The sequence below is a fragment of the Schistocerca americana genome, chromosome 11, assembly GCF_021461395.2.
Source record: "Schistocerca americana isolate TAMUIC-IGC-003095 chromosome 11, iqSchAmer2.1, whole genome shotgun sequence".
In the NCBI taxonomy this organism is placed as follows: Eukaryota; Metazoa; Arthropoda; class Insecta; order Orthoptera; family Acrididae; genus Schistocerca; species Schistocerca americana.
The window spans coordinates 18,828,970-18,841,495 of record NC_060129.1 but is presented as its reverse complement, the minus strand read 5'-3'; the positions used below and the strand labels follow the sequence as shown (position 1 = coordinate 18,841,495).

The window sequence follows — 12,526 nt, the reverse complement described above, 5'->3', positions numbered from 1 at the left end:
GCTACTTCCAAGAGCGTAACAACACCAGTGTATGCGTGCTACGGCTTCTGACCAGTCATCCCGTTTGTGTTTGTTTACATCAGGTTTATTCTTATGATGGGGTACAGCAGCAACAAAGCTCTGTGGGCTGCAGGAGAAGGAGAATTAACTGAAAGGAGTTCAGCTTCTACAACTTTGTGCAAATGTGGTCAACGTCTAAATGTCCTCAAAGTTAGTACAGTGCAATTATGCGGGTATGACGCTGGTTTCGTGATTTTGAGTGTCGCGTGCTGGTGTTCCTGTGACGTGGCAGAATATAGTCGGCCGACCGGGTTGGGAGCCATTCACTGACATACAGGATGAGTCAGGAGCAAAGGTACCTGCTTCGAGGGCTCATAGTATTAGTGATACTGAATACTACTCCGAATGGTCTCCGAGGTAGAACACAGTGTTATTTACTTTCTGTAGTACCATACATTGTCACTGTTCACAATGTACCACAGTAGTGTGGAGCAAGCTGAGACGAACCGTTTGGTACGGGACGCTTGTGGCCTGTCAAGTCGGGAAACTGCCTCAAATTCGTCTACAAAAACTACATAAACTACAGCGCATGCGCGTCGAGCGAGTTTTCCAACGTTCTGGCGCTCTCTTCGCATAAACCATTAGTTCTAGACAAAAAAAATGAATAGCACCTGTTTTGTAGGAAATTCAATATAGTTTAATTTTGTACTGCGACACGTTTTCGCTGGAGGGTGCGGTTTTCGCGATATTCAGGAAAAACGTACAAAAGTGATATTAAACGTGTTCTATCTCGGAAACCATTCGGAATAGAGAGAATTCAGGATCACTAATACTGTCACACCTCAAAGCATGAACCTTTCCTCCTGACTCACCCTGTCTGTGTAGCGTACGTAAAAAATGAGTAATTTAAGCACCGCTGGTTGAGCGAGGTTTGCAATCCAGCTTCGTTATACAGGTTGCGGAGAAGCAATTTGACCAAAAGTGTGCGGCGAAAAGGCAGCGTGAAACATAGGAATTTGAGTACAGCAACTAGGGGGTCGCAACTGCGTATTTTTCGACGCTACGGGGACGTAATTCAAATCTCACACACGGACGTCTTTGCTGTAAATGATCGGTAATTTACAGAAAATGCCTGCGTAAACAGGCTGTTAGGACTGACCAACCGTCACGATGACAACAATATAAACTTACGGCATTATTCACACGTGTATCGTACTAAGCTGACGTAACATCCAGCACTTCTTTAGAGACGAGGAGAATCAAATGTCCACGTTTCATGTTTGAACATATCTCTGAAAGGTCAAAATGAGTGAAAAACGAGCCAACACTTGATTAACATAGGTATGTGCAGCAAATGTTCAGTATGACCACCGTTTTGATGTTGGTATAGCGCCGTAAATATTCAGCTTCCACGTCGACTCGCAATGCCGAAACCCCTTTACTTGATGCTCTCTTTCTGCCCTGCAATTTTGCTCGAGTTCTTTTTCCTCGCCCTGTATCTACCAGACATGCCACGACAGACTAATTGTCGAATTCTCAGAGGTGTAATACACTTCGTCTATGGTAGAAAGTGTCAAAAACAGCAAAGTGACAGAATGTGTTGGTAGAGATATATAACGTTAAAGTTCCGTAGACGGTAACTATATAAAAGGAAATGCGATACATTTAACCAAGCCGCCACGAAGTAAGACGTAAAATACGTTTCTTGGTTACAAAAAGTCCTCTAGTAAAGAAGTGAGTGTCGTGACGAGGGTGTCGGTCCCGCTACGATGCGGCGACATCTGAGAGCCTACAGCATCGGTGTTAATGAGAGGAAAGACTGCGCGCCTTTGGTCAGCTGTCTAAGCAGTGAAAATGAAGCGAAACTTTAATTGGGTTGATCACATCCCTCCTATAATCGGGAGTAAAGGTGAAATAATTTTATAGCGTCTGCGACGTGGAAGTGATGTCTGAGAGACTGAAGACTAGGCTGATATTAGCTGCTCTTTGTATCTCGTCATATACCTACGACACAGTAACCTATGGAAGCAAGTAACCCTCATTTCTTCTCTTGACCGGAACCAAACCATAGTCCACTCATTTACCTTTTGTCTGTAATGAAATAGTGACGCAAATTCCGGAAACCGTTTTTCTCTAAGTGACCTTGTTACATTAGTCGATTCCACTAGGGTCAACAGACGTCCCGATCTTCATGATTTTGACACGCATGGTCTCTGCAATGCAACTGTCTTGACGAAGTGAACTCGCCAGTCTTTATGTAACACGGAGAGGAGACACAGACAGATATTGCAGAGCACGAATTCCTTACGGACGCCAGAGAAATCGTGAGTTGGGGGAGTGTGGGGAGGAGGCCGGCCGCAGAGGGACGTTCAAAAGTCTCGCGCACGACCTTTGGGCGTTCATAGCCGCTTTATTAAGCGACCGAGATTACGCTGGTTGTGGAAAGACGTGCTGGAAGCATATTTCACAGAAAAACTTTAGGCGTTTAGGGGTGGCGACCAAACTTCTCATCGAGTAAAGACACATTCCCACCTGAGTGCAGAATTGCCACTGGCAGATCGGTTTGCAGAGACTGCCCCCTGTAGTCCCACTGCTTGACCTTCACAGAAACTGACTGAGGACCAAATATGCTTCCCTACGTACGTATATCACTGTAATCGGAAATTCGAATACTAGAGAACAATTGTATAATAGCAAATGTCTCGCAGATGTCTTTCACTCACACTGAGGAATGATATTCAGAGAGTATGTAAACATACTTATCGCGCCGAATTGTGCAACAACTTTGCGAAGTATAGCACACTTTATAAGACGAAATAAAAATGGTTACTATCGTTTTTCGTGGTCATCAAACAAATTTCGGGATTGTTTTATTATATAGCAAAATGGTTCAAATGGCTCTGAGCACTATGGGACTCAACTGCTGAGGTCATTAGTCCCCTAGAACTTAGAACTACTTAAACCTAACTAACCTAAGGACATCACAAACATCCATGCCCGAGGCAGGATTCGAACCTGCGACCGTAGCGGTCTTGCGGTTCCAGACAGCAGCGCCTTTAACCGCACGGCCACTTCGGCCGGCTTATTATATAGCAAGAATGTGAAGCACACTACGGTAGAACTTCGAGATGGAAGACGCCACAAAAATATTATTAGCATGTTGTGAAAAGATGACACGTGATCCGTTTATCGAGGAGAAAAAAAAATATAAAACTTCCAGGTTTCTTGTCTGATGCCCGGAGAGCTACACACGATCGGACAGATATCGGCCATTTACACGCTTTCAAAGTGGATGAATAACTATACTGGAAAAAATGAGACGTATTAAATGGGAAAAAATTCTTCTCTAAGAGAAGCACGGATCTTTTTAGAGTACTTATATTCTAGTAAGAAGAATGTAAGGCCAGGCTTTCTCCATTACAGGGGTAGCATTTGTGGCAGTGCAGAGCCGTTCGCAATGAATGAGATGCGAGTGTCGATGTTACGACGTCATCATAGTGTAGCAGCAAGAGACGCCTGCCGTGATCTTTAGCTAATCAGGCACTGTCGCAAAGAGACTGCAGAAATACTAAGGTCTTGATAATACGAGATAAAATAACAAGTCTGTCATTTCCATTGTCAGCAAGACAATTATAACAGCCTATTAATATGTGGACGGAACATGTAAAGGGCGACAGAACCACTTGGCAATGGAAGAAGCCGCAATAAGGAAAACATGCCAAGCAGTCAGCTTGTAAAACACAAACAAGGCGAAAAAAATTATATGTAAGCCACAGAGTTGCTAACGGTTATATATACACCATTGAGGTGATGTTACCCTCTTTGGCAGCACGGCTGTAGACAGCTGGTCGAGAAAGAGACGGCTGAGAGTTTCGCCCGAATCTTGATTCGTTATTCACGTTTAACGCGGCAAGAACGCCGAAAGCGTGCGTCACAAGAATGTCGCTGCGAAATATTCCTTTTGCAGTGTAACGGAATTTTGCGGCACAGTGCTGTTTTCACGGCGTTTTATAAACTGCACGTCTTATTAATTGTCCGTTTATGCATTGCTAGAGAACTGAAAGCCCTTGAACTGAACAAAAATGTAATTACAATGAAGAGCTGAGGAAACATTTAACTTTGCAGAGAGAAAAATTATTGCCGCTTACATCAGTAAGTATCATTTTCTAGTGACGAATAAGGCAGGTAGTTTCTACTGGAATGACCGACGACTTTTGCGATACGCTTTCCACGTCTGCATACGAGCTCTAGCCGCTGTTTCACAATAATAAATCATTATCACGGCATGTGAACAAACCGCTGGTCGACGCTCAAGTGACACGTTTGAATGCTGACGTGATAATTAAGAAGCCAGGAGATGACAAGTTTTTATATCCCGTCCATGGCTACTGCGAAAATAATGAACTGTCTTTATATGCCGACAGATTGCGCAATAGAGCACACAACTCTTTGCTGTAGGAAGGTGGGAGTGTTATGCAAACATGACGCCACAAGTGGTTAGTGGAACTCAGTGTCGTTTGTCAGTAAAGTATACAATACGTAACCTCATTTGGGAAGAAAGATAATGTTTGCGAATTTGTCTATGGAGCCATACCTCTAAATGTGTCCTTGTGCAGCCTAATCACAATTTTGTGTGCCCCACCGTCGTAATTTATCGTTTACAAGTTTACATGCTTATTACCATGCTGTATGTAAAGTCTCAATGCTGTTTGTACATATATTAACATTTTTTCACGTGTTCATTTACTTCATAAAACGGCCATTGATCGCGAGGAAGTTAAACTGCCGACATTCCGGAGCGCTAGCAGCAACAGTCAGTCGCTTGAGGCAGCGACAAAGCTCTGTGGGCTGCAGGGCAAGGAGAAGTCACTCAAAAATAAATTCGTAATCTTCGTTACTACGATCTGCTAGTTCAGTTAAATGTGCTGGAAATCAAAACAATGTCATTACGTTTGTAAGTCATTCAGTGATGTACCTGCAACTTATATAACTTGAGCAGTGCTGGTTGAGCGAGGTTTTGTCACCCAGCACCGTTACACATGCCAGACGTGACGGGACAAAGGTGCTGACCGTATTCTCGGGAGTTACATACTTAATCTTTGATAAAATGAATGTGCTTAAAACGGTAAAATGATGGAATGCCGTTGTATTGTTTTTTTACCTTAAAAACACAGTAGGAAATTCGGCATCGGTAAATCGCATTTCCAGAACTGATTTGATACTGCGTACAGGACGAACCAGAAGTGGTCCTGGCAGATGGGTTTATGAAGAGTGTGTTTATTAGCCGTATGTAGGACTATTAAAAGTAGGTTTCAAATTTCCTTTGGAGCAGTTAAAGTGGATATTAACGTATCGTTCGTTTCCAAGAATGGGATGACAGACAAAAGCTATTTTTACACTTCACATTTCTTCTCTATTCTATATTTATGATTTTATACGAAAACCTATCAGAAGTCCTATCGCCGTTATAATGTACTTCATTGTTGTGTGACACAATGGAGACGTATTACTCTGTCTATTCTTTTTAACGTCTCATTGTTACAGAAATTCCAGAGCCAGTACTGCGTGAGCAGACCAGAGACCTCTGGGGGGCTGGTTGCAGTTGGTACGTGCCGCCCTCTCAGCGGTTGGCAGCACTGCAGCGTGGCAGTCCCTGCGCCTTCTGTTGTCTGACGCATTTGTAGCGAGCTGTTTCTAGTGTGAAGACGTGTGTCCGCATTTTGTGCTGCAGCTTCCGAGTTGATATCTACTTCTCCGTTAATAAGGTAAAGGTGACCATTTCCATTCGTTCCCGCGATGTTGAACTATTCACTTATTTGTTTTCGAAAGGCCGTGGTAGTTGTGCGGTCTCACTGTGTTCTCCATCGAGGCTATTGCGTATAAAGCAAACTATGAAGGTTACTATGCTCTCAAAGTGCTAGCGAATTTCGTATTAAAAATCTTGGTATTTTAAAGCGCTATCGAAATTCGGGTTAAATCTGCTGTTTTACTGACTATAGGCATGAATGAAAAGCACAGTCACGGCCGAGATTTTTATCTCGTTTTCACGCCATTTTGTTGAATTGTTTTCTCGAAATATTGCGTTGTACTCGTTACGTCTGATGTATAATAGAACTACCCTGCTTGTAGGTGAGGAATAACGTAACGGAATGGAGCTTGTTTCTCCCTGTCCTGCATTTGCAAACAGCAAGTTGATATTTTTACTTTTGTGGAGTAATGTTTTCGGCGACAATTCCGCCTGTTGGGTAGTCAGATAAGGTTGTGCTCCATTTCGTGTTTAGTGTATTTGTGTAAATGCAGCAATCAATGAATTCTTACGCTGACCTCAAAATGTTCGCCGTTATGGGTTTAATACTGTAGTCACGTAGATTAATTATCGTGTATCTTCAGACTGACTGTGGCTTATACTTATCAAACAGCACTCCTTTTTCTAATAAAGTAAGTATTTAAATGAGGGAAAAAATACCGCACATTAAGCACCAATATTAAAACTTTTTTTTGCTAAAACCAGTCGTCCTCAATGTCTTTATCATTGTTCATAGGGATATAGAAAAACGTGGTGTGACAATTAACAGATATTACTACAGTACACTATTATCCATATTCGTGATCGGGCAGTGCAGAGATGAACTATTGGTTCACAGTATGTCCGTTGGACCCACGAACTGGCAGTTCGCTCGTGGACTGATCGACAACAAAAGGTTATGAAGTCTCTTCGGGAGGAGTATATTTATTTATTTATTTATTTATATTCTTCTCATTTGTTCGGAGTCTTCAAATAGACGCGCGAGTGTAATTGTGTGGTCCAAGATGCAAAAATTGTTGAATGCATTATTAGCCTCGGCGTATTTGTACTTTTAAGAGCATGGACTCAAGTATTGAAATCATTCTGGACCCACGCAACATGTTCAGGATGTGGTAGTCAAATCCTGGCTCTCGGCGTAAGCTGGAAAGTAAAATCTCAAAACTAGTCTTGCTCTCGTCTGCAGCTAATTGCTGTGAAAAAATGTCTGTTACATGTTAAAGCGGGCGATCTGAGCTTCCGCTGTCATTTTGCATTAAAGGGCGACGCGTAATGGGGTGTATTGAAGCAGAGGCCGCTGAAATTGTGGAGCCGTAAACGTCTTAAGGCGCGTTTACAGTGAGTTCGCAGCATTGTTCGTGGCTAGTAATGCACTACCGATGTTCGCAACATGTTGGCAACACAAAACCAGTGTTCCACGGCTATGTCGGTAGAGATCAAAGAAACATTATTGTTCGTGGCCTGCTACCACCAAATTCCGCTACGCAGTGCTAGCTAGTGTTCGTGTTCTGAGTGAGTGTTTTGGTGTTTGTTTTGCTGGAATGTAGTGGTGCGTTTGTTTTATGTCCCTTCATTTTTATTTAAAATGGAGTGGTCACGAGACAAAATTTCCCAGCTGAGACATCAGCTCTGTGAGGCAGCGGAGTGCCTGTGGAATGTACGTTCCGCAGGTTACAAAAATACTGAAATCGAACATGATTCATTACAAAAAGTTGCCGCTGCGCTTGGCACCTGCAGCAGTGACGTGGACGAAAAAAGTAAATCTCCCTTGTCTCAGTACCGACGAGAGAAAAGAAAATTGAGGAAAGTAAAAAATCTGGGCCGGCCGGTGCGGCCAAGCGGTTCTAGGCGCTTCAGTCTGGAACCGCGCGACCGCTACGGTCGCAGGTTCGGTGGTGGTGGTGGTTAGTGTTTAACGTCCCGTCGACAACGAGGTCATTAGAGACGGGGTCGCAGGTTCGAATCTTGCCTCAGACATGGATGTGTGTGATGCTCTTAGGTTAGTTAGGTTTAAGTTGTTCTAAGTTCTAGGGGACTGATGACCTCAGATTTTAAGTCCCATAGTGCTCAGAGCCATTTGAACTATTTTAAAAAATCTGATGTAGTACTGACACATTTTACGAAACGAAGTGGTTTGGATTGAAATATCTGCGTTTCATGGATGATACGGAAGTATTTGAGATATGGCTGGCTTTGATAGGAGTCTCCTGATGTCAGAAGACGAAGAGTAACAGCAAGTCTTTGGTTCACAGGGATTGCTTTTCTGAAATTTGTGACTTTCTTTGAAACAACTGGTCCTATAACATTCAACATCATTTCAAAATCTGACGGCGACATCCTAGTGAAGTTGCGAAAGCCAGAACCGTCTTCCAAATTTATCTCACAAAGCATGTCATTCCCGCCACGTCTTCTACAGTATGTTTTGGTCCACCGACTACGACTACGTCGTTTTCTTCGTCTATTTATTTCATTAAGTATTATTAATGCAGCACCAAATGTCATCAATTCTTCCTTTTCACTCGACATAGCACTACACACCGGAAGCAGCTACTAGGGTAGCAGAGTACGTGTGGCGTGCACACGGGGGCTTTTTAGGTTAGAGGGACCCCCCCTTGGGCGAAACGATAAAATACCTGACGGCTTACCAGAGAGGACATTATCATCGTTGATAAAGAATGTCCGTCCTCAGAGACCAAAGACAGGAAAAGTTAACGTAATATTGGTAAACTGCAGGAGTATCCAGGGCAAGGTTCCTGAATTAGTATCTCTTATTGAAGGAAATAGTGCGCATATAGTATTAGGAACGGAAAGTTGGTTAAAACCGGAAGTGAACAGTAACGAAATCCTAGACACAGAATGGAATATATACCGCAAGGATAGGATAAACGCCAATGGTGGAGGAGTATTTATAGCAGTAAAGAATTCAATAATATCCAGTGAAGTTATTAGCGAATGCGAATGTGAAATAATCTGGGTTAAGTTAAGTATCAAAGGTGGGTCAGATATGATAGTCGGATGCTTCTATAGACCACCTGCATCAGCAACCGTAGTAGTTGAGCGCCTCAGAGAGAACCTGCAGAACGTCGTGAAGAAGTTTCGTGATCATACTATTGTAATAGGGGGAGACTTCAATCTACCAGGTATAGAATGGGATAGTCACAATCAGAACTGGAGCCAGGGACAGAGACTCTTGTGACATTATCCTGACTGCCTTGTCCGAGAATTACTTCGAGCAGATAGTTAGAGAACCAACTCGTGAAGCTAACGTTTTAGACCTCATAGCAGCAAATAGACCGGAACTTTTCGACTCCGTGAATGTAGAAGAGGGTATCAGTGATCATAAGTCAGTGGTTGCATCAATGACTACAAGTGTAATAAGAAATGCCAAGAAAGGAAGGAAAATATATTTGCTTAACAAGAGTGATAGGGCACAAATCGCAGAATATCTGAGTGACCACCATCAAACGTTCATTTCTGAGGAAGAGGATGTGGAACAAAAATGGAAAAAATTCAGAAACATCGTCCAGTACGCCTTAGATAAGTTCGTACCGACTAAGGTCCAAAGCGAGGGGAAAGATCCACCGTGGTATAACAATCATGTACGAAAGGTACTACGGAAACAAAGAAAGCTTCATCATAGGTTTAAGAGTAGTCGAATCATAGCTGATAAGGAAAAGCTGAACGAAGCGAAAAAGAGCGTAAAGAGAGCAATGAGAGAAGCATTCAACGAATTCGAACATAAAACATTGGCAAACAATCTAAACAAGAACCCTAAAAAGTTTTGGTCATATGTAAAATCGGTAAGCGGATCTAAATCCCCTATTCAGTCACTCGTTGACCACGATGGCACCGAAACAGAGGACGACCGAAGAAAGGCAGAAATACTGAATTCAGTGTTCCGAAACTGTTTCACTGCGGAAAATCGTAACACGGTCCCTGACTTCAGCCGTCGCACGGACGCCAAAATGGAAAATATTGAAATAAACGATATCGGAATTGAAAAACAACTGCTATCACTTAGTAGCGGAAAAGCATCCGGACCAGACGAGATACCCTTAAGATTCTACAGTGATTATGCTAAAGAACTTGCCCCCTTTCTATCAGCAATTTATCGTAGATCGCTGGAAGAACGTAAAGTACCTATCGACTGGAAGAAAGCGCAGGTCGTTCCCATTTTCAAGAAGGGTCATAAATCAGATGCGAATAATTATAGGCCTATTTCGCTTACGTCAATCTGTTGTAGAATAATGGAACATGTTTTGTGTTCTCGTATTATGACGTTCTTAGATAATACAAATCTCCTTCATCATAACCAACATGGATTCCGCAAACAGAGATCATGTGAAACTCAGCTCGCCCTATTTGCCCAAGAAATTCACAGTGCCGTAGACACTGGCGAGCAGATTGATGCCGTATTCCTGGACTTCAGGAAGGCATTTGATACGGTTCCGCACTTACGTTTAGTGAAAAAAATACGAGCTTACGGAATATCGGACCAGGTTTGTGATTGGATTCAGGATTTCCTAGAAGAAAGAACACAACATGTCATTCTTAACGGTTCAAAATCTGCAGATGTAGAGGTAATTTCGGGAGTACCGCAGGGAAGCGTGATAGGACCTTTATTGTTTACAATATACATAAATGACTTAGTTGACAACATCGGTAGCTCCGTGAGGCTATTTGCAGATGACACGGTTGTCTACAAGAAAGTAGCAACATCAGAAGACTCGTACGTACTCCAGGAGGACCTGCAGAGGATTGATGCATGGTGCGACAGCTGGCAGCTTTCCCTAAACGTAGATAAATGTAATATAATGCGCATACATAGGGGCAGAAATCCATTCCAGTACGATTATGCCATAGGTGGAAAATCATTGGAAGCGGTAACGACCGTAAAATACTTAGGAGTTACTATCCGGAGCGATCTGAAGTGGAATGATCACATAAAACAAATAGTGGGAAAAGCAGGCGCCAGGTTGAGATTCATAGGAAGAATTCTAAGAAAATGTGACTCATCGACGAAAGAAGTAGCTTACAAAACGCTTGTTCGTCCGATTCTTGAGTATTGCTCATCAGTATGGGACCCTTACCAGGTTGGATTAATAGAAGAGATAGACATGATCCAGCGAAAAGCAGCGCGATTCGTCATGGGGACATTTAGTCAGCGCGAGAGCGTTACGGAGATGCTGAACAAGCTCCAGTGGCGGACACTTCAAGAAAGGCGTTACGCAATACGGAGAGGTTTATTATCGAAATTACGAGAGAGCACATTCCGGGAAGAGATGGGCAACAGATTACTACCGCCCACATATATCTCGCGTAATGATCACAACGAAAAGATCCGAGAAATTAGAGCAAATACGGAGACTTACAAGCAGTCGTTCTTTCCACGCACAATTCGTGAATGGAACAGGGAAGGGGGGATCAGATAGTGGTACAATAAGTACCCTCCGCCACACACCGTAAGGTGGCTCGCGGAGTATAGATGTAGATGTAGATGTAGATGTGAATACACAAAGTAACTCATCAGTTCGCCGCAGCAGACTGCGAATACGTAGGAATGTTGGTCGCTAGTGTAAACGGGAATGCGAACAACCAACAATGTTGCCAACATGTTGAGGGAACAAGTTGCATACAATGTTCCGAACAAAAACATGTTCTGAGCTCAATGTAAAGGCGCCTTTAAGAAAAATTAATTCAATACAAGGAACATGAGGGCTCAGTGTACATCGAAATAACGCACATTTAAACTTTAACGTACAATATTAGCAACATCTAACTTACGTGGTACAGTAGGTCTTCTACCTATTACAACAATAATCAAGGAGCTTTATTCTCCCGTATTAATTGCATAGAAGGAGTTTACTCCTTGATACGAAGATTAAATTTAATATTTACTATAAAATTTTACGCCGTCTTTGCGGTCGGTGATAAACGAGGTTCGTGTACATTTACTTCGACGCGAGATACATTTCTCGTTCCAAGTTTTTTAAATGTCCTTACGACACAATTGTCTATTGATAGAAGCCGAGGATTCACATATATATTCTTGTTAAAGCCACAGGAGTTGTTGAGTAACACTTTATTAGCTTAAATAAAGGATTAATCAACTGCTGCTGCGGTTTTAACGAGAATACATTCTTATAGCTGTAGTTGCTTACAATGTAAAGTGTATTGCTATTACGTAGAGCAAGCAGTACAGTTTATATCACAGCAAGCTAATCTCTTGATACTAATACGCAAAGAGTAATTTCAACGTTTTTTGTTGAAGTAAACGAAAAAATAGGAATGCGAACAGACAAACGTTCAGGATCAAGGACTGATATAACCTCCTCTCTACGTCCCTGGTTACGCTGATATACAGATCTTTAGCATAAGGAGTAGGTCTAGGTTAGGTTGGAATAAGACGGTATGGTTGGAGACGGGTAATCCATTGGATGTGAATGGGCAACGGATTGCTATGCAGCATCGCCTGACGTCCACATTTGCACTGTAATTAAGGCACATACAGGGCGAGTGAGGAGGAAAGGTACATGCTTTCAGATGCGGTAGTATAAGTGATACTGAACAAACAACTTCATGTGGACATTTGCCATTTGCGAATGGTTTCCGAGATAGAATGTTTAATATTACTTCTGTATGGTTTTCTTTAATAACTCAAAAAGCGCACATTCCAAGGAAAACGTGTGTCAGTACACAAACCAAATTTGCTGGTAAAAAGTC

At 42.5% G+C, this 12,526-nt stretch overlaps 1 protein-coding gene across 1 annotated transcript in view; it reads left to right on the top strand.

The window, feature by feature from the left end:
• Window positions 1-5,650: 5,650 nt before the first annotated feature.
• Window positions 5,651-12,526, top strand: part of LOC124553943 (speckle-type POZ protein-like) — a 56,903-nt gene continuing 50,027 nt past the window's right edge. Inside the window, exon 1 of the mRNA XM_047127960.1 lies at window positions 5,651-5,765. The gene's annotated coding sequence lies outside the window, so the exon portion shown is untranslated. The remainder of the gene's footprint in view (window positions 5,766-12,526) is intronic.